At 53.8% G+C, this 22,785-nt stretch overlaps 1 protein-coding gene across 1 annotated transcript in view; it reads left to right on the forward strand.

Annotated features, from left to right (window-relative positions):
- LOC111157367 (G protein subunit alpha o1) overlaps window positions 1-22,785 on the forward strand; it is a 150,584-nt gene that overhangs the window by 115,240 nt on the left and 12,559 nt on the right. The window lies entirely within an intron of this gene.

The raw sequence follows: 22,785 nt of genomic DNA on the forward strand, positions 1-22,785 counted from the left end.
GGCGTGTTGGCTCATCACCGGTCTATCCCATAACCTCGCTTCTTTCCCCACATTTCCTGTTGAGCTGAGCAGTGACCTTGAGGGTAGGCTTTGGGTGGTCCTTTCTCTGCTTTCTTGCCCCACCTTCAGCTCCTTGTGCTACTGGGCCTCCCAAGGATGAGGGGGTGGCACCTGGTATCCATCTCCACTTATGGCCTAGAATTCATTCATTCCACAAGCAGCACCTCGTGAATAAACCAAATGGGCAACAGGGCAGATGCGGCCCTACCCTCTTGGAGCTCACCATCCTTCTAGGAAGAGAAAGAGTCACCGAGGAAACAAGTATACATAATTACATGTTGTGATAAGTGCTATTCAAGAAAAGAAGACTGGCAAGGGGACAGCAAGGAGCACCTGCTTCAGAAGGGAAGGGTGTGGCCAGGAAGAGCTTTCTCTAGGAGTTATATTTAAACTGAAACCAGAAGCCCTTGCTCAGGCAGCACATATACTAAACTGAGATTGGAAGAAGAAGCAAGGAGCCAGTCTTGCAGACTTGAGGTAGCAAGAGGAGCTGTGCAAAGGCCCTGAGGTGGAAATGAACTTGCACGTGTGTTGCAAAGCCTAGAAAGGGGGCAGGGTGGCTGGCAGGTGGTAAGTGAGGGCAAGGGTGCCTCAGAATGAGGTTTAAGAGGAGGCAGGACCCAGATCCTGCACTGCTTTGTGGGTAGAGTTCGGAATGATGGAGAGAGAACCCCTGCTTCCAGCCCGAAGGAGAGCCCATTCTTGGAAGCTGTGTTAATTTGCTAGGCCTGCCAAAACAAAATGCCATAGACTGGGTGGCATGAACAATAGGACTTTATTTTCTCACAGTTCTGGAGGCTAAAAATCTGAGATTTTAGTGTCATCAGAGGTGATTTCCACTGAGTCCCCTCTCCCTGGCTTGTAGATGTCCATCTTCTCCCTGTATCACATGGTCTCCCCTCTCTGTGTGTGTGCTAATCTCCTCCTAAGGACGCCAGCCATAATAGATTCGCTCCCAATCTGAAGACCTCACTTTAACTTAATTACACCTTTAAAGAACCCCCCAACCGCCAAGTACAGTCACATTCTGAGGTACTGGGTGGTTAGGGCTTCAATATATGAATCCAGCAGGGAGGGAGGACACCATTCAGCCCATGATGGGAGACTTCCCTGACGTGCTCCTTGAGAGTAGGTTGGGGTTGTGGATCAGCATTTGTAAAATGCCTTGGGAGCCCGGAGGAAACCCATCCTAAGCAGCCTGCCCTCTCTTGGTCCAAGGAGATGATTAGCATGTTCAAGGGCGTCAAAGACTTCGTGGCACCAAACTGAGACTTTCTTACCCACGACTACTTAGAATCCTTGAAGGAGAATTAGAAACCTCCCAGGTGTAACTCAGTGGCATAATATAGGGTCCCCAGTGGCCCACACTTTGGGGACGCTCCTTCAAGCACGCGGGGCAGGGCAGCCTGCAGGAGCAGGAAAGCGAGTGACAGGCTGAGTGAGGATGGGGCTGGGCCCCCAGATGAATGGCTGGGTAAAAACTGACCGGGGACAGTGCTGGCCAAGCCAGCCAGCCTCTGCAGTGTTCCATCCCAACCCCTAGCAGAGCCCCTTGCCTGGCAGAGAGGTCCGGAAGGTGTTATGGTGAATTAAACAGAGGAAAAACCCTCAACAGACATCCCAGGAAAGCTCGCAGATCAGTGTGTTCAGCCTCCTGGGGAGCCGGGGAGTGTTGGAGGGAGCAGCTAATGCCAGTGGCTGGAGGATGGAGGTGCACACAGCCCGCAGATGGGCCTCACGTTACCCCCTGCCCCCGCCTTATGCTGAAGGTAAAAATAACTACAAGGGGAGAAATGTCCTAGAGAAATTACCTTGAAATTCGGAAAACATGAAGCCTGGCTCCATCTAATTAAGATGACATTTTGCAAAGGGGGGGTTAGGGAGAGGCCTGGGTGGCATTTTAAATTGCAAGCTGATTGTGCAGCCTCTCTAATTTTGGTTCTGAACAAAGTTTCCAATTGGAACAGAGGACTGACTTCAAAGGCATTGCCTACCGCTGGCCAGGCAAAGGGAGTGAAAAGAGCAGCATGGGGCCTCTGGGCACAATGTGGCTGGGACTGGAGCAAAGGCTTGGGGCCGCAGGGGGCCACAGCCCTCGGAAGCCTGCTGCGCCTTTTAGGGGATCAGTGGACCCGCTCCTGGGAGGAGAGCTAATTGAAGCAACAGCCTTGCCCTTGAAGAATGAGCTTTTGTCCAGCCTGGGCCATCTTAGGGGCACTTACTGGGCAGAGCTGTGGCCTGGACTGGCTGTAGGCATCGCCCCACCCCAGTCTCCCCCTGTGCTATAGAAACAGGCCTGGTTCTTGTGTAATAGCCCCCAGCATCCTCTTGGGGAGGGGCCACTCCCTCCTGGGACTCCTCCCTGCCAGCCTCTAAGGCCCAAAAGGTGGACAAGGCCCGCCCCTTCCCTCCCAGACTCCTGGAAGAGGCAACCCCAGTCCCTTTCAACTTGGAAGGTGGAGGGTAAGCTCCCGAGTGGGAGGGCCAGGGGCCAGCTGGCCCAGGGAGCCACCCAAAGCGCAGGATACCGTTCTGCTCTCTGGATAGAGTCGCTCCAGGTATGATGCACAGGATTCCCTCAGAAGCTCCTTTGTGCCCCTCCTTTTGCACACCCTGGATTAGCTCACAAAGACAGCTTGACCAGGCCGACTTCCGGTTCTGTAACTCTCTCATATTGCCGATACCCATCTCTATGCATTCATACCCATCTCCATGCACACACGCACACCCACACGGCATGCTTTAAGCCATGCCCGGTTCCCAGAGCACACCCATCCAGACCCTGGGTTCTCACGCACCCTGGATAAGAACACAGCATGGGGAACGCCACCATTTATAGTTGAGGAAACTAAGTCACGGAGTTGAAATGATGGGCCCTAGGAGGCCAGATCCTGGCTTTTTCCACAAATCCAGCGACCTCATGCCCCTACCTCCCACTTGCTTCCCCTGACTTGTCCCCCACCCTCCTGATCGCCCACCAGGGTCTCTGTGCCATCCATTCCCTCCGCTCTACATGTCCCTGTCTGCAAAGGTCGCTACCCAATTCCTTCGAACGGAGGGCGGCAGGGTGGTGAGGGGGCTGAGAGGCAGGGGATAATGGAATGAGCTCCAGTAGGGCAGCCTTGGTTCCAAAATGTGGGAGCCGTGGAGGGCTGAGGTGTGAGTAAATGCTTTCTTGACAGTAGATTAAAGAAACAGCCTGGAGGCCAGGAGACCGGTTGGGCTAGACCCCTGCTGTCATCCACAGATGAGAGGCAAGAGTGACCTTGCAGGGAGATGGGGAGGGTCTGAGTTCAGACCTTTCTCAGGGCAAATGACAGTTCTTGGGAATAAGACTGGCTGGAGGGACAGAACAAGGGAAGAGAATGGAGCTGGCTTTGGGGTCTCTGGCTTGCGTGACCGGAAGCACAGAATTACCACTGCACAAGGGCCATGTGTCCCCGTGGAGTGGCGCGGGCATTCCTGGGGCCGTTCCTACAGACCATCAGCTTTCATTGGAGGACTTTTATGTATTAAATTAACACAGAGACCTCTGATTTCATGGATGTTATTGTTTAGGATAAACTGATTATTTAAAATGAGTCCATTCGAGGTCATTTTTTAAAAAATTAAGGAAATAGTCGCGGTCATGTGCTACTTTGGCAGCCATCACAGGACTAAGACGGGAAGGAAGTCAGTGATGGAGACAGTGGCCCAGGAACCCAGGTGTAGGGGAGAGGAGAGGGTGGGATAGACTGGGAACATGCCGAGCCAAGTGGAGGAGCCAGTAAACCCACCAGAGGTCAGGTGGAGCCACTCAGCAGCCCCCTGCACAGAGGAGGATCCACTGACATCCCACCCAGGGAGAAGGTGTTTGAGGACTGAGCCCTCTCAGCAACTTAAATGTTGGGTGGAGGGACAGAGGCCCACACGGGAGACAGCCCACAGTGGACTCACATGACTTAGAAGACAGCACCTTGACCAGGAAGTGTCATCTATAGGACCCAGCATCCCGAGAGAGGAGAAGTGAGCAGACAGCAGCAGGGGATGGGGAGGGCAGTGAAAGTCCCCACCGGAGGTAGGCAGGGAGGTGGCAGGACAAACTGAGGAAGCAGGGAGGACGGTGGCTTGCAGGGGGCATTGGTGTCAGGGATGGGCTTAGGATGGGAGGCCAGAGCATTGTGTAGGTGGAAGCTAGAGGGAGAAAGAAGGCCCCAAGGGAGGAATGGTGGGGGAGGGGGTCGGAGGGTCAACAGAAGTGGAGTCAGGACCACACTGCCCATCCCCACTTTTTCAGAAGGTCAAGTCTTAATGTGGAATGAAACCCACAGTGGTTTTCCTTTTGGGGGTTTTGCTGAAGTTAATTTGGTGGCTAGGTGAGGGCCCAGAGGCTTGTTAAGGGGCAATTCTAGATTTGGATTCGGTGGTTCCCTGGAAGGAGTGGTTTTCCCCTGGTCCCCATCAGCATGCCAAGAGAAGAGTCCTACAGCCCCTGCTTGGAGGGCACCCACCTCATTGGAGGGGAAGACCCCACTTAGCCAAAAGGCTGCTGGAGACAGGTGGGCAGGATGGGTGTCCCTTCCTCCTTCCTTCTGTCTTCCCTGCTGGCCTTGGTGCTGGGCACTTACTTTCGCGCTCCCCTTTAAGAGGACATTGGCAGCTAGGAGACCCGAAGTACCCATGACAACAAAGCTCCTTAGCAGGCCAGAGGCCCTGGTTCTCCTACATCTGTGTCTGAGCAGTTTGGGCAGTCATCTCAACAAAGTTGAGGCCACAAGTTGGCTGATGGGGGTGGGGAGACGGGGGCATCCGTCAGGACAGAAAAGCAGATGCCCTGTCCCTTCCAGTGAGAATGCTACACGCTCCTTGGAACCTGCAACCATCGGTGAGCCCATTCCCTCGTGGAACCAAAACCAGGGAACAAGGAGGGAGGCTGAGACAGAGAAGGAAACAGGAAGTCTGTGGCCGAGGAGACCTGGAGCCCACGGCGTGCCCACTCCCACCCTGTGCTGTCTCCAGGAGGCAGTGCACTCCCAAGAAGTCTGGGTGATCCTCCAAGCCCCACAGAACCCCAACCCAAGGCCCTGCTGGTGGGAAAGAGTCAAAGCCAGGCAGAATGGGGGGATGTTCCCAGCCCGCCGCCTAGGGCCCAGAGCCGGATTCATTGCTCCATTCCGAGTCCCAAGGACACACCGGCCAGGCGCTTGCTTTATGCTGCTTGCTGTGGGAAGCTGCTTCCCAAGTGGAGGAAGTGGGCAGACCTTAGCTAGCATGCTGGACGCACATGTTGATTTCTATCTCAGTAGTTCTTAACATCAGTGCATATTAGAAAAAGATAAAAACTGGCACACTTGGGTGACTCAGTCAGTTAAGCGTCTGACTCTTGATTTCAACTCAGGTCATGGTCTCAGGGTCGTGAGATGGAGCCCCACGTTGGGCTACGGGCTCAGTGTGGAGTCTGCTTGAGATTCTCTTGTTCTCTCTCTCTCTCTCTCTCTCTCTCTCTCTCTCATTTTCCCCCCTGCCTCTCCCACTGCTTGTGAGCCTGCACACGCACTCTGTCTCTCTCTCTCTCTCTCTCAAATACGTAAATAAAATCTTTGGAAAAAAAAAAAACTAACCTATAGAATATACTTCTGAATATATTATTGTTAGTGATACTACATTTCCTTTCTCTTAAAATAAGTTTAAGTAGGTATAAGTCCAAAGAAAATCATGAAGTCAGTTGTGGCACAGGTGGTATCCAAACCCAGCCGAATTTTCACATCATTTTTGCGCACCTGCTGTGTACCCCGCAGGGTTCTGCAGATGCAGTGGTGAACGAAAGTTATGCCTGTGGCAGGTATGTGAGTGGCTGAGGCCCAGGAGGCGCTGCTCTGGGGCCCCCTTTCCTGTTTGCAGGGGAGAGGAGCGGGATCACAGATTTTTGATATTCCAGAAAACAGGCCTCTGCCCTTCTCCGGCTCTGAGAGGGCAATCTGTTTCCTGTCCAGGAAGCAGGAGAGGAGGAACAGTAGCAGGACACAGAGACAGGGCACCCCTGGCTCCTATCACGATCATCCCCGGCGTTTCCTGGCTCAAACGCAACAGAAGGTTCTTTTCTGCCCATCTGATAGTCTAGGGCAGTGCTCTGGGTGGGTGGCTCTCCTCCGCATGGTGATTCATGGGCCAGCTCTTTCCATCTTATGGCACTACCGCCGCCCAGGACTTTGTCATCATGTGCACTCAGGGAGACGCACTTACATCTTGGGAGCCTTGGCCGACAGGCGACGCACTTCACTTTCATACTCCATCGACTCTAGTTCAGTTACAAGGCAGGTGGTGGCCTGCAGAAGGGTCTCTAACCCAGCTGCCACGAGAGGGCTGAAACTAAGCCCACCTTCCCCTTACCAGGCTGTGTAGCCTGGAGGAAAGAACTCCTTTTTCCTAACCCCGACAAAGGTGCTATGGGGCTGGCTTCTACCCTGGCTGGGACCAGAGCAGAGGACGTGGGAAAGGAGAGAGAGGAGACAGAGGGACAGAAGAAAGCAAGAGTGGTCTGGGAGGGGAGAGGAACCTGAGCCCAGGAAGCACCAGCTGGCCTCCTTTGAGGCCCTGCCATTTCAGATTATGAGGGCTGGCTTGAGCCCCTGCACACCTCATCCCACGGAGGTAGGGGTGTTCCACCACCCACCCTCTCCTCAGTGAGCCCTGTGCAGCAGACTTGAGCCTCAGGCTCTGAGGCCCCTGACCACCCTCCCATGCCCAGGTCTGTGCAGCTAGGGCCTTGTCCTTACCCCATGCCCTTGATCACCCAGGGTCAATGTCAGGAAGACAAGGACAGCAGGGCCTCAAGGGAGGGGGAGGCCATGTACCCTGGTCCCACGCCTTGGAGAGAGCCTCTGAGGTGGCACCCAGGATGGAGCAGCTCTCATCTCTCTGGCCCCGAGCTGCCTGCAGACCCCACGGGGTGCAGTGCTCCATCCTCCCCTCACTGCTGACCTCACGTGAGAGACAGGCCCCCTTCACCCAATTCCCAGCCTCCCTGCCCCATGCTCCTGTCTCAAGACCAGGCACTGGGGGCTGGGGAGCCGGCCTCCAGCCTGGTCCCACCATGCCTTCTGCCTCCAGCCGCCCCCAGGGTGGCCCACTGGTGCCCTGCCCAGCCCAGCTGGGGCACAGCCACGGCTGCCACTCTGCCTCACCAGTGTTTGGTTGACGAGACTATTTGTCACCCTTGTTTTTTACCACCTGTTGCCATCCCACCCGCCTCATGTGTAAACAGTGCCAGCATCAACATGCTAACACTGGGTCCCGGAGTGGGCACTGCCTGGGAGCACTGTCCCCTTAGCGGTGGGGCTCAGGGAAGCCCAGGGTGGCAGCCTTCCCAGACCCCGCCCTCAAGGAGAAGCCAGGAGACCAGGACTCCGGCCGGCACGGCCCCCAGGCTTGCTGGGTGACCTCGGACAAGGCCCCACCTCCTTTACCCAGGCCTCAGTTGTGCCCCCAGAGCATGACGTGTGGGAAGCAGGGTTGTGCAAGCTCTGGAGCCAGAGAGCTGGTGTTCAAATCCCAGCCGCACCAACCTGCCAGCTGAGTGACCTTGGGCCGTCTCACAGCCCATTGACCTCTGGTTTGTCTCTTTATAAAAGGACCAAACGGTAATACTTATGAACATTAAATGAACTAAAGTCCACGGGAGTGCTCGCTAAATATTGGCTACTGTGGTTATGTCTCGGGACCCCTCCTTGGCAGGCATGTCCGTGAGTGTGTCTCTGTGTGGGGGACGGTATTCCCAGCTCCAGTGCTCACCCTGGACACAGCAGTAGCCTGGACTTGCTGATCCTCTGGACCCAGTTGGTTTGGCCTGCCCTGGACCCTCACCCCAGAGGTTCCTCCTGAACCCCAGCGCTGGCAGCTGTCCACCACCACTGGCAAAAACTTGCAATTCTCCATTTTCTAACCGAAAGGTATTGGCTGTGGCTCTGTGTCCCACCTCTCAGCCCTCGGGAGGGGGTGTGACTCAGTCACACTTATGCAGTGGAGCCCTCATCAGCTCCCTCTTACCCTGCTGGGGGAGCCCCCATGCCCAGGGTGGGGGATGTGTGCTGCCCTTCTGTGCAATGAGATGGTGCGAGTGCTGAGAGGAGATGGTGGACAGAGTCACTACGTTTACTAACACGGCTTTGCCGAGTCAGAACGCGATTCCTTCCTCTCGGTCAGCCTGCGAAGCTCAAGAAGAAAGTTTCAGGCTGGCGCTAGTATCCCCTTAACACCTCTGAACTCTCCCCCTTGTTAACAAAGACAAAACGGCTTCAGGCCGAAAGCCTTCAGCAGGCAGCGGGATCCTGTGAGAAGTTAACGTTAGTGTCAGCTTTTGCTGTTGTCGTTCTCATGGGTGTCTTCCATTTTTGAATACTTCATGCAGGCTTTTCATTGACTGTAAGGATATGAGGCTTATAAAGCACAAAGATGTGTCCAAGAAAATTAATAACTGGTAGTCATAGATGAAACAGGACTTTTGTAAAAGTTATAAATATGCTAGGGGAGAATGTTTGAGAAAGAATGATCTGGTCTAGTGGTTCTCAAACTTTGTGGTTTGAGGACCCCTTTAAACTCTTAAAAAATTATGGAGGACCCCAATTTTCTTTATGTAGGCTACAGCTATCAAGTTTTATTGCATTAGAAATGAAAACCAAGAGTGCTCACTTCAGCAGCACCTATACCGAAAAATTGGAACGATACAGAGAAGATTAGTATGGCCTCAGCACAAGGCTGACACGCAAATTTGTGAAGCGTTCCACATTTTATTTTCTGCTTCTATCTTGTTTTGTTTGTTTTTTTTTCCTTTGGGGAGGGGGTATTCCTAGAACAGTGCCTGGCACATAATAGGTGCTCAATAAATATTTGTTTGTTGAAAAAAATGAAAACCAAGAAAAATCTTAAATCTTCATTCATTTAAAAATGACTATGATAAACCTACTACACATAAACAACATTTTTATGAAAAATTATGCTGATTTCTAAAAATGTAGTAAGAAGAACGTCATTGTTTTGCATTTTTGCAAATCTCTTTAATGGCTGGCTTAATAGAAGACAGCTTGATTCTCATATGTGCTTCTGCATTCAGTCTGTCATGATTCGTTGTTTTGGTTGAAGAATAGGAACCAAATTTGGCCCCACATAAACACATATTTCAAAAAGGAAGGAATGTTTTACTAGCCTTTTCAGATAATTCTTCTTTGAAACTTACCCAAACTGGACAAGTGGTTGTTTCTGAAAGGATGGTTGCAGTCTGAAACTATAGCAGGGACCCGTCCCTGTGCTGTCACATCCGAATCCCTCAGTCTCTTTGACAAATGTTGCTGGAACAACTGGGACATCACATACAAAAAAAAAAAAAAAAAAGTCTAAATACAGGCTTTCCACTTTTCACAAAAATTAACTTGAAATGGATCACAGGTAGATCTAAATGTAAAAGGCAGCACTATAAAACTCCTCAAAGGGAATATAGGAGGAAATCGAGATGAACTTGGATCTGACGATGACTTGTAGACACAACACCAAAGTCACAATCCATAAAGGAGTAGATAAACTGCTCTTCATAGAAATTTAAAACTGCTCTGTGAAGACCGCCGTCAAGAGAAGAAGAAGAAGCAGGGGCCAGGACAAAATATTTGCTAAAAGCATGTTTACTAGAAGACTGGTGTCCACGATAATCAAAGAACTCTTCAAACTCAACGGTAAGAAAACAACCCAACTTAAAAAAAACTGGGGCCAAAGATGGGGTGCCCGGGTGGCTCAGTTGGTTAAGCCACTGACTTCGGCTCGGGTCATGATCTTGGGGTCCTGGGATCGAGCCCAGCATCGAGCTCTTTGCTCAGCAGGAAGCCTGCTTCTCTCTCTCTCTCTCTCTCTCTGCCTGCCTCTCTGCCTACTTGGGATCTTTCTCTGTCAGATAAATAAATAAAATCTTTAAAAAAAAAAAATGGGCCAAACTCCTAACAGACACACCGCGAAAGAAGATGTACAGATGGCAGAGAGCGTACAGCATCTCCACATCATATGTCATCAGGGAAATGCAAATTAAAACAACAAGCTACCACTACGCACCTAGTAGAGTGGCCAAAATCTGGAACACTGGCCACTCCGAATACTGACGGGGACGTGGAGCCACAGGGCTCTCTCTCGTTGCTGGGGAAACGGCAAAATGGCGCCACACTTTGGAAGACAGTTTGGCAGTTTCTTATAAAATGAAACATACTCCTCCCACAGGATCCAGCCATCAGGCTCTTCCATATTGTCTCCAAAGATGTGAAAACTTTTGTCCACACAAAAACCTGCACAAAAACCTGCACGTGAGTGTTCATAGCAACTTTATTTATAACTGCCAAAGCTTGGAAGCAACCAGGATACCCTCCAGCAGGTGAGTGGAGAAGGAAACTGGTCCATTCACACAATGGAATACTATTCCACACTGGAAGAAAATGAGCTCTTAAGCCACAAGACATGATGGAGGAAGCTTCGATGCACATATTACTAAGTGAAAGAAGCCGATCTGAACAGGCTGCCTACTGTATGATTCCAACTGTGCAATAGTCCGGAAAAGGCGAAACAATGGGGACCGTAAAAAGATCAGAGTGGTTGCCAGGGGTGGGTGAGGGGAAGGGATGAATAGGCAGAGCATGGAGGGTTTTTAGGGCAGAAGAAATACTCTGTGTGATTCCATAATTCTGGATTCAGAGCATTATAAATTTGTCCAAATCCACAGAATGTACAATATCCAAGAGTGAACCCCAAGGTTAACTACAGACTTCGGGTGAGTATGATGTATTCACGTCGGATCATCCTTGGCAACAAATGGACCACTTTGGTGAGGGATGTGGACAGCGGAGGGGCTGGGGTTATATAGGAAACCTCTACCTTCCTCTCTGTTTTGTTATAAACCTAAACCTGCTCTTAAAAAGTAAAGTCTCTTGAAAACATCCATTGATCTGCTTTGCACTTTGAATGGTTCTCTTAACCACGCATGATTTTTTAACACTATTTGGGGCATTTGGAAAATGCTAGTTCAGAGTTACACGGATCTTCCAAATGTTGACACGTTTCAGCACACAGGATTAAAAACTCATGTTTGTTAACGTCAACACCCACCTCATCAGAAAAGCCTCCAGGTACTGGGAAGCTGTGAAGATCATGCCGGTAAACACAGGTTTTCCAAAATTCTTTCACTTGAAAGCTGGAATTTTTTTTTTTTTCATTTTGGTGATAGATATATTCGTTGTTTTCCTTGAAATGATGGGCTCGCTTGGTTTGTTTTTAGAAATGTCTTCCAGAGACCATATCAGAATCACCATTGTCTGTCTGTCAGGCTTTCTTTTAAATGAAAGTGGTGTCCCACGAAGAAAGGCACTATTTTCACTGGCAGCTCAGTCTTGCAAGTGCTTTTCCTCCAGAAAACCATCATCCTTTGGTTTGCAGAAGCGTTTTATGCATGCTTCCCATTTCATCCCACAGAATATGAAAAAGTTGGGTACTCAGGGTAGAGATCGCTCTTTAATTCGTGATTTTTACTACTTCGTCAAGGGCATTCTTAAGTAAAAGTGGCATCTTCTGTGACCAGCCACGGGAATGCGTGGTGGCATCTGGGACAGTCTGGTGGTCCTGCTTCCGGCTCAGGAGCTAGTGGTTTTCTCTCCTGTGGCTTTTGCACCGTCAGTGCAAGTTGTGATGCTATTAGAAAGGCCAAATATAGCGCCTTAGCGTCGTCTTGAACACAGTTTTGATCTTGTGGACCCCCACAAGGACTTTGGAGACCACCAGGGGTGCAACCCACACTTTGAGAACCACTGGTGTAGCCAATCCCATCCTCACGCCTTTGGGGACCCTGGGACCCTGAGAGGAGCTGAGGCTTGCCCAGGGTCCCCGAGCAGGTTGGAAGCAGGGCCACGTCTTCTGACACCTGAGGCACTGCTCCGGGCCATGTCCCTGAGATCCCGGAAGGAGGGTGACACGCTCCTTTTTTAACAAAGGCGGTATCTGATCAAAGTAATGGTGAACAAGTGCCTCAGCAAGGGGACAAGGAGACAGGAAGGGGTATCAACGAATAAGCCTGGGGAGAGGCACCAGTCGGCCATACCTGCCCTCTTCCAGATTTGCCGGCCTTCTTCCAACCCCTGCCATGTGTGTGGTGGTCCAACTTCCATCTTCCCTCTTCCATAATTGTGTTGCTAATATCTCCCAAGCGAGGCGGCTCTAATTAAACCATCATCACTTCGTGTTCTGACAAGACGAGGTTGGCCATTATCACTTTTCTTTCCCTTTGACTGAGCTCTGTGTGGGTAATTTTATTCTGCCCTTGTTCGTTTCTTAGAAATTTAGCCTCTCCAATTTTAGTTCTTTTCTCCTATCTTAGAACATTGTGCTCAGGAGAAAGGTGGCAGAGGTTGAGGGTATCACAGATTTGGAAATTTCTGTCCCGTTCACCTTAAAGTTTATTTTTGACTGAATAGTGCCTGCTTGGTAGTTCAGCTGTCCCCCGCACCTCTGTCTAGGAGAGACACCCAGGAGGTAAAGCCTGGCAGGTTCTGGACCCGCCAAGGGGAGAAAGGCACCAAGAGAAAGTGGTTGCCATGTCGGGCTGTCCCAAAGTGGGTGATGACGGGACCTCTGGACCAGGGTGAGTCTCCACTTCATCCTCGAGGATCTGAGGTGATCGGAAGCCTCGGTGATGTAAACATACCATCAACTCCCCGCCGAGGGCCCTGGCAAGCCTCGGTCCTGCATCTCCCCATCTCTGCCAGTCACCTGCATGGTCTTCCCATCTGTGCACTGGCAGGCCTCCTCCACAGGTCTCACCCCACTCTGCACCAGCCTCAGCACCTCCCCACTCAGAAGCTGTGGACTGACTACCGCCCTTTACCCTCCTGTGGCTCTCCCCAGCCTCGCACTGGACACCCTGCAGGGGCGGCCTTGGGAGACAGATGAAACAAAGCAGCGCCATCTGAGAGCGGCAGAGCTGGGGCCGGGAGGGGATGGGCACTGAGAGGAGGGCAGGGGAGGCTGAGGGAGAGAGCGTCCCAGGCCCCGCACTCAGGGAGCATCAGCGTTCGCTCTGCGGGACTCTGACTTTCAGAGCTGTCCCAGCAGGGGACCGAGGCTGCCTCCAGCCCTCTCCACGCGGAGGTGCATGTGTTCACACTAACCTGCTCAGGACAGATGCCCTACAAGATGCAGTCTGTGTGGGCGCCCCTTGGGCCCCCTGTGCAGGCAAGGTGGCTATTCCAAGTTTAATGTCTAAGGGCGACATGGACCTCCAGGCCTCAGGCCCAGCCAGTGGCGAAAGAGACATCTGACGTCCTCGAGGACACTCCCATTAGGGTCTCTGTCTTCCCTCTTTAATTCCCTCCTCAGGGAAGACCCGTCTCTGGACTGTGCCCTGCCTCCTGGGCATGGCTGACCCGAGTGCCTGTCGCCCAGACACACCTCTCTCACATCCCCACCCCCCACCCCAGTTTCTCCACCAGGCCCAGCACTTACTCAGTGTCCTCCTCCCAGGAGTCAGATTGGTTAATATGTCCAATGCCCCCACTGACTACAGGCTTGGGCCAGCGAGGTCCAGGTCCTGCTGGCTGGTGGGTCCCCGCCCCCAGCCTTGGGCTCAGCAAAGGAAGACATCCGGCCAGCCTGTGGGGAAGAAACAATGACTGGGCTAGCCCTGGCTCCTTCTGCCTCACTTGGGCTAGGACCGGGGTAGGACCCCATGACCAGTCATAGGGGCTGACGGATGGTTTCAGAGAGGAAACATTTAGGTGTCGAGCGCTGGAACCAGTGAAGGGGTCTCAGAGGACTCAGCCCACAGTTTCCACCATAAGCCCCGGCTTGATGGATTGTGAGCCAGCAGAAAGAGCTGCTTCTGAGTAATTCAAAGATCCAAGGGTTTTGAGGCTGCAAAGACTGTGATCCTTCAGAAAACCCCGGCCTTCTCCACCTCCGCAGGAGGCAGCCTGAGCCAGAACAGAGAAGGTTCTCAGAAGGGCTTAGGACAAATCCCTGAAGACTGCAGGCCCCTGACAAAGATGGGGACCTGGGCGTAGGGAGGGAAGGCCAAGGGGGCAGTTCTTCCCTGCTGTGTTTGGGGCACCAGCTAACGGGCTGGGGGGATTTAGGCGGTATGTTCTTTTTTGCCAAACGCGGAAGTTCTTGAGGCCGAGACTGCACTCATTAGTGGGCGTATAATGGGTAAATGAGTAAATGGGTGGATGAATGGGTGGGTGGCTAGCTAGGTCAAGGCGGAGTGAAAGGAATGGGCATGGCAATGAGTAATTAAAGGACAGACAGGTGCTGTTGTAGGATAGAAGAGAGGCAAAGGGACAGGTGGGTGAGTGTGGAAGTGAGTGGATGGATGAACGAGGGTAGCTGATGGGTAGATGATGTAATGGATGGGTGGATGGCTGAGGGGGTGGCTGGGTGACGTGTGATGGGTAGGCACCCTCAATAGGTAGTATAGGGATGTGTGGAAGGATGGATGGATGGGCAGATTTGATAAGAAGTGAGATTAGAAACTACCAAATCCTTGGCTCTGCTTCAGAATCTTTCTGGGGACCCAGGAAGTTTCCCTTCTCTAGGGCAAGTGGTAGACCTGTGACGTCCCCCAGCTTCCCCCAGAGACCCTGTGAACAGACAGTGTGCTATAGACACAGGCCTTGCTAAAACCCGGAAGCCCAAGTGAAGAAAGCCCCAAGGATATCTGGCCCTCAGCCACTACATGCATGTAGGGCCTCACGGTCACCACTCACAAACACACTTCACAAACGTCTCAGCTGCCCCTGGTGTGGCAGCCCCTCCCTGAGGCTCACAGTTTGGGAGCCATCTGCCAGCCCAGGGCCAGAAAGGTGGGCCCCTGCCAGAGGGGTGAGGGTGTGGCCCCCTCTCCACCCATGGTCCCAAGGCCCTGCCGCAGACAGGAAGCGAGGGCTCTCCCCTGGGTGTGCATGTGAGAGAGAACACAACCACCCTGCTGCCTCAGGGGTCCAGGCTTGGGTGGGCTGGGCCAACAGCTGCGGAGTGCCCAGCACACCATTTTCCACCTGCCGAGACTGCAGTCAGAGGCCAGGCCTCCAGCAGCTGGGGTCTCTGTGCCTCTTCCCCTAGAGGAGCTGGGAGGACATCCCTGCAGCCTGAGGGAGGCAGAGACACCCACTGCGCCCGGCCCTGCCCGGCCCTGCCCTGACCGGCCCTGCCCGGCCCTGCCCTGACCGGCCCTGCCCTGCCCTGCCCTGCCCTGCCCGGCCCTGCCCTGCCTGGTCTTCTGCACTCAGGCTGTCCGAGGCGCTCCCACTCCCGTTGTGCTCCCACTCTGTGTGCTCCTGCCCCCTGGCGGAGGCCCAGCTAACTGCAGCACACAGGGCGGGGTGGGGCGGGGCCAGGTGCTGGCTTTTCCCTGCCCCTAGAAGACTGGGTCCGTGCGTGTGCATGCGCGTGTACACCCGTGTGTTCACACTTCACTTAGCCTGGGAGATTAGAGATGGAGCAAAACTCTGAAAGATCCAAAGAAACTCCTCAAATGAAAGGGGTTATTATTATAATTACTGTGATTATTGTTATCAAGACGATCCTGCTTGCCTGAAAAGTCTTGTACAAAAGCGGGCTTATTTTATGTCAGCTTGTTGTTTGTGTCTGGGGGACTTCATCTTAGCTTATAATAACGAACATGTGCAGGGCTCTTTATGCTGCAAAGCTGCGTCATGTCCCTAGGCTGTTTTCATCTGCCCAGACGGCCCTGGGAGGGGGGAACTAATCAGGGAACAGAGGCTCAGAGAGGTGCCGTGGGCAGTCCCAGGTCGCAGGGCTCGAAAGCTGTGGAGCCAGGATGTAAACCCAGGTCACCTGACCGAGAAGTCCTGCTCACACCCCACGCCCCCCAACACCCTTTGCATCTCATCTCTTGTGGGGATGAAGGGAGAGGCTCTCTGTCGCACCTGAGCTCCAAGCCCTTTCGCCGCTGTCTCTTGAAAAGTGCATGGTGCCCTGAAGAGAAGGGAAAGGTTTGGAAGAACCAAGCATTCAGTTAAAAGTGCAGTTAGCCACCCTAATTTCAGCTGATGAATATACCTGGGCACTTCCAAGCCTCCAGCAGCATCTGGCAGGTGAATGGAAGGATGGGTTGTTCGTTCCAGCCGCTCAGCTGGGCTGATGCCGGCTGTCCTCGGTCAGCACCCCAGCAAGGCCCAGAGAAAATCAAGGGATTGACTCAAGTACCTGGAAAGCCAGAGGTGTATGTGACTGCTTCGACAAATGTCCTGGGGCTGTTTGGGCTAGTGGGCCTGCTTGTAGTCTAATTTAACAAATATGGATTCTTTGTCTATCCCAAACTGTTCACTGAGGCCAACGGGATGATTGGCTGGGCCCAGACCATGTGTCCCCTGCTGGAACCAGGGGACAGAGCCAGCCCCACCTGAACTGCTCAGGCCAGATCAGAGGAAGTGCTCTCTTTCAGGGAAGCTGGACTCTAGGACCAGAAAATGAGGGGATGGAAGGCATCTCAGTGGTGAGGAAATGAGATTGGGGGAAGGGGTACATCCTCACTACTGGCCCAGGAGGAGACCTGGATGGGAAGGTCAGGCCCAGTGTGAGCACCTTCTCCGGGGTCCCTGAAAGCAGGCAGACAAAGGGACAAGGGACTCTGCTGGGTCTATTAATTGCTTGTTAAGCTTGGCACCAGCCTAGCTCCCTCTGCAGGGTCCCAGAGCAAACTGGCATGGTCCTTCCTTCCCTTCCAAGCCTGACCCTTCATACTGTTCCTTCTTACCTTCCAGTGAGCTGGGCTAGGACCAGTGCATCCTCCACTCTGGCCTCAAGGACAAGTCCAGGGCTCTTGACTAGAGGAGAGCAGGGAAGGTTGCCCTTGGCCTCAGGCTATCCTCCTTATTAGCTGCGTGGTCTTGGGCAAGTTCCCTTGCCTCAGAGCCTCAGTCTCTCTGTCTGTTAAACAGGATGGCTCCCTATAGAGTTACCGTGATGATTAAATTAGCTACAGATACTGTTGAAATCAACCAGATAAGAAGAGTCAGGGGACAGATAGGATGGAGTGAGAAATTGGGGCCATGCCTGATATTTAAGTGCCAAAAACCCTTTTGTCCCATAAACGTCACTGAGCACCAGCTATATGCAAGGCATGTTGTGAGACCTAGGGAACTGTGAGAAATCAGGAACCCGTCCCCGCCCTGAGGAACAGGCACACATGACACCACCAGCTGTGCCTGTGGCCAGTGTGCTGTCGGGACGAGCCCAGGCACAGATCAGCTGGCCAACAGAACACCCTGAGGTGGGATAACCCTGGTTTGCCTGGGCAGCAGAAAGAAGGGCTGTGTGTTTGGACCCCCATGAGAGGGGAAAGGTGCGAAGAGATTGGGACAGAGAGCTAGGCAGGTGCTGGAGGCCAAGGTAATAAGTTTGGAATTTAGGTATGATGAGAAGCAATTAAAAGAGTTTAAACAGAGAGTTATTGTAACCATTGGGGTTGGGTTTGACTGTGAATATCGGAGTCCTGAAATAATGATTTCAATAATAAATTTATTTTAAATTCTTTAAAAATGTCCAGAAGGTTTGGGGTGTCCATAGAGTTATCAAGGACCTAGGGCTGTTTTCTACTCTCTAGGGTATGGACCTCATCTTCATGGTCCAAATTGGCTGCTAGAACTCCAGCCATCACAACCAAGTTCCAGCTCCAGGAATGAAGAAGTGAGAGAAAAGGGTACAACCTGCCTTTCAAAAGGGTGCTCTACTTTGGTTGACCTCTCATTGGGTGGAACTTGTCACTAGGTCCCACCTAGCAAGCCAAGTGAGGAAATGCAGTCTTTTTTTTTTTTTAAAGATTTTATTTATTTATTTGACAGACAGAGATCACAAGTAGACAGAGAGGCAGGCAGAGAGAGAGAGGGAAGCAGGCTCCCTGCTGAGCAGAGAGCCCGATGCGGGACTCGATCCCAGGACCCTGAGATCATGACCTGAGCCGAAGGCAGCGGCTTAACCCACTGAGCCACCCAGGCGCCCGGAAATGCAGTCTTTTATTTGGATGTCCGTGCGCTCAGTTCTTTTTCTAAGGAGAATTGATGTCACACTAACAGTCTCCTGCTGGCTGTCGTGCGAGGAACAGACGAGAGAGAAGCAAGGGAGGGAGGGAACCCTTGGGAGAGGGACTGAGGGCAGTCAGGAGAAAGATGGTGCTGGCTTGGCCCCAGGGACATGTGTGAGAAGATGGGGAGAAGTGGTGTGACTGAACACAGCTTTGATGGAAAAACCAGCAGGACACCGGACCTGGAAGGGAAGCAGCAGAACCAAGGGCGATGCCTAGTCTGTGTCTGGGCAGCTGAGCTGGTGGTGGTGCTGGATGCTGAGCTGGGGGGAGACTGGGCAGAGACAGCAAGGGCAGCTGGGGGAGGGAGGGGGGCGCCACCAGCACAGGATCCCCGTCCCCACTGCCACACTTCTGGGATGAGAGGAAGCCAGGAGGACAGCTGCAGCCCCTGGGCTGTCCCCTGGAGAATGCCCAGCAAGCCAGCTGTCCCAGCCTTCCCCACACTGTACTGTCATCCTGCTGGAATCCTGGGACACGGCGGGGGGAGGGGGCGGACAAAAAAGGGGGTCAAGAGCAGCCGTGGTTTATAAACCCAGGTCCGAGGGTGTCTTCCGCCCTCATGCACATCCTGACTCCCTTCTCACAGACCCGGCGGAAACCAGAAAGCTGGGGCCCAAAGGAGGAAGTTGGGAAAGCTCTGGCCAAGTTCACCACCGCACCGCAGGCCACACACAGGACAGGCAGCGGGCACGTGGAGAGCTGAGGAAGACCGAGGTTTCCCAAGGTCACCCAGGCACTTGAGAGCAGAGTCAGCATGTAGGCCCCTGATTCATAGGCCTGTTTTTAGCCCCAGGTGGAGGCAGCACCCCAGCTCACCCACCCCGCCTGAGTCACTGCCTGCCGAGGGCAGCCATCACCCAGGCCCCAGGGCCAGCTTTCCAGGTCCGTGCCCCAGGGGAGGCTCAGAGGCTGCAGAAACTCCTCTCCAGCATGGTTCAGAACCTGGGGGGCCAGCCTGTCTTGGGGGCAGCCCTCCGTGTCAGCTGTGGGCGGAAGGCTGGGATCTCTGGGATGGGACCCCGAGGAAGCTGGATCGGGGCTGGCATTGTGGGCTTGGCCAGCTAGCCTCCAGGCCAGGTGTAGCTTCCTTCCCGGGGTAGACGGCCGCCAGAGCTTGCCCCTCTGCCTTCCGCAGTAGACAGGCCTCTGATGCGTACATAGCTACCTAGCTGCTCAGCTCAGTTCTGGAAAGTCTCCACAGAAGGCTTTGGCCCCACTTACCTTGTGTATAGAATCTGTTGTCAAACACGGAGTGCCCAGATGCTAAACCTCATCTCCTTTGTGTCTCTCCCACCCAAGGAACACCTGCAGATTTCTAGCAATTTCCCTCACTTCTTGAACCGCCTGCCAGGGGTGAAGTCGTCTGTGTTTCCTCTAGCTCAGAGGACTGGGGGCTGGAAGGGCTTGAGGGTAGAGGGATCAGCTAGTGATGAAGACCCAAGGCCAGAGGACCCCTGAGGTCAGGGATATGGCAGGCCTGGGGCATCCCACTCCCAAACCCCAGCCAGGGCTCAGCCCCACCCACCACAGGCTCCAGCCCGTGCATGCTGAACCGGGGGGAAAGGCAGCCAGAGGAGGGGACCCTGGAATGCCAACACCGACTGCCCAGCCAGGGTAGATGCCGCAAGCCCCACTCTGCCCTGCACCCACTCAGCTCCCTGGACCTGTCTTGTCTGGGGCCGTGCCGCAGAGAGGATGAGGGGCCCGAACCCCAGGACACTGGCCTGCTTCCTTCTGCTAGCTTCGTTCTTGGGGGCTTCCTCAGGAGCAAGACACAGGTCTTGGTGATACCGCGGACTCTAGAGGCGCATCCTCTCAGGCTGGCCCTACTGAAAAATCCCATAGCTGGCCCAGAGTAGGGCATGTACCCGCCAGCCCCTTCGTGGCTTCCTTGCCTCAGCTTCCCACACCTGCCACCCTAGGCCCCTGACCTGCACTGGGAGCTGGCCTGGGCCCCGTGGGTCTGTGCACATGTGAGCACGAAGGAGCCAGTGGGGAGCCACCCCCGCTCCTTGCCCTGCACTCCCAGCCTCTCCTCTTCCCCGGCCACTAGGATATCCCCCGGGTGGGGGGGGCAGGCAAGCGGCCACGAGGCAGACGTGTTCTTCTGAACCCTTGGGGGGCTTGTGCTGAGGGGCCGCATGGTGGGGTCAGGAGAGTGACCTGGGGCAGGCCCTGTCACGGCAGAAACATGGGAACACTCCATAGGTAAGGTCTGCCCGGGGCTTGGGCTCCGATGGGCACCGTCTTGTCCTGGTTTGGGTTCCTCGAAAAGTTGACCTTAAGACAAGAAATTTATTGGGGAGGTCATTTCAGGAAGCACCAAGGGACAGGGTAGGTGACCCAGGAAAGGGAAGGGAAATGAAGGGAGCGCGGATGTTCATGCAGGTCAGGGGGCAGGCATTGGGGCTTGGGGCAGCCACGGTCCTCTAAAAGCCTGGCAGACGCATCTCAGAGTTACCTCTCTAGGAGGGCAAGGAAGCCCGGCTGTGTGCGCACCCACTCCTGCCCATCCCGAACACTAAGTCCCAAACCGTGCAGCCTGCCACATGGCGGGAGCAGAGGGCCGGTGAGGCCGGGCCAGGAAGCTGGCCCTCTGCAGGGACCCTGTGAGGCAAGTGGGGCAAGTGCCCAGGTATGAGTGAGGTGCACCAGCTCCCACTCCCATCTCGACGTTAAAAGCAACAGTTCTCTCCAATGGAGCGCAGAGCCTATGGTTCACGCCTGTTGCCCTTGGTATGGACCCTGCGTGAGGCACCATTTGCCCTCACAGGGACTGCTGGGCAGCTGCTCTCAGAACTTGTGGGTCTGATCCAGAGGCTGGCCTTGGGGTCAGAGCCTCCTGATGCTGACTCCCAGCTCTGGCACTCCCCACCCGCGAGCATAGGTGAGTGCCTGCCTCTCTCTGGCGCTCGGTTTCCCGACCTGTAAAATGGGGACAGTAACACAGAGACTACTGTACTAGTTAGTGATGGCCACAACAGTACAAAGAAACCTTCCCGAACTCGGTCACTTGCAGTAAAAATTATTTCTTTCCACGGGGCAAGAGTTCAGCCTGGGATCAGAGACCCAGGGTGCCTCTGCTGGGCTCCGTGTGTCCCCCATCCTCTTGCTGGGATGAACGGGGGAGCCCGGGCGTGTTCATGACGATGGCGGAGGCCCCACAGGACAAGCGGGGTCATGCAAGGCCTCAGAAGGGCAGGCTGGGGAACTTCCACATCCTTATATGGGCTGGAGTGTGGCCCCCAGCCGCTCACAGTCAAGGACAGAGGAACTGTGTCCTGCGTTCAGGGGACAGAAATTGCAAAGACAGGAAGCGAAGGGTGTATGGACCCAGATGGGCAGAGAGCCAGGCCCATTACTGCAGCCTCCCCCAACCCCTCCAGGAGGCACTGTGTGTGTGTGTGTGTGTGTGTGTGCGCCCAGGCGCGTGCTTTGTAGGCTGTGAAGTGCTCTGTGTGTGTGCAAGGTGCTGGGCCTGGGGAGGTCCTGTGACTGCTCCAGGAGCCCCTGCGTCTCCAGAGACCACTGCCTTCCCTGTCTGGGGTTACACGTCCGTGATCCATCATCTCTGAAGATGGGGACCCTCTGTGGTATCCCAGAGAAGGGGAAGGGGGAAGACGCCTGCTCGTTATGCCATGATGTCCATGCAAGGGCAGCAGAGTGTCGGGCTCCCGGGGCACCCTGGGGTACCCGCGACCGAGGAGGAGGGGGAGAGAGGCAGAGAGAGGTGAACTCCCTAACTCTCTATTCACCCTCTGCCCTTCCCTTGTTTAACTAGGACTGGGCCTCTCCGGCCCCCAGGGAGAGGTAGGCCACAGGTCAACAGCAAATAAGTAACTAAAAATTAATAAAATTAAGTTTTGGGGGCTCCTAAGTGGCTCAGTCGGTTAAGCGACCGACTCGATTTTGGCTCAGATCACAGTCTCAGGGTCATGAGATCAAGCCCTGCGTCAGGCTCCTTACTCAGTGCAGAGTCTGCTTGAGTTACTCTCTCTTTCCCTCTGCCTCCCTGCTGCAAATAAATAAATAAAATCTTTAAAAAATTTTTTAAGTTTCAGCTTTAGGCCAGCCAGGGGCCTAAGCTCTTGACATTGAATATTGACGTAATTGGAGAACCGGCCTCTTCATGCTCCGTCCCCCAAGGCACAGGTTCCCTGGGGCCCAGGCCCTCAGCTACCTGGAATTCTCAAGTAACCAAAACGTCCCTCTTCCTGATTTGCCCAATTCCAGGGACTTTGCTCCACCTGGGTAAGAAGTAGAGAAAATTATAATAGTCAAAAACATTGATTTTTTTTTTCCCCAAAAAAATACTCTGCAAAACCGTTTTCAAAGGAAATGAAAGTGGGGCTGCCTTGGTTGAGCTGGCGGGTGGAGGACTGAGCCCTATCCGCTCCCCTCCTGCCCACAGGAGACAATCAGGCTGCATGGGGCACGGTTGAAACTGCCACACTTAAAGTCGCCGTGCCAGACAGAAGGCTCCAATGGCTCTCATCCCCAGACTGTGTCCACACTGTATCTAGTGGCCCGCTTTTCCTGAGCAGGCCAAGGGCTGAGCCGCAGTCCCAGTACCCTAGCCTGTGCCCAGCCAGGGCTGTGACCCCACCAAAGCCTCAAAGACCACCCCT

This window comes from Enhydra lutris, unplaced genomic scaffold, assembly GCF_002288905.1.
Source record: "Enhydra lutris kenyoni isolate GAN:26980312 unplaced genomic scaffold, ASM228890v2 scaffoldscaffold54, whole genome shotgun sequence".
Taxonomy (NCBI): Eukaryota; Metazoa; Chordata; class Mammalia; order Carnivora; family Mustelidae; genus Enhydra; species Enhydra lutris.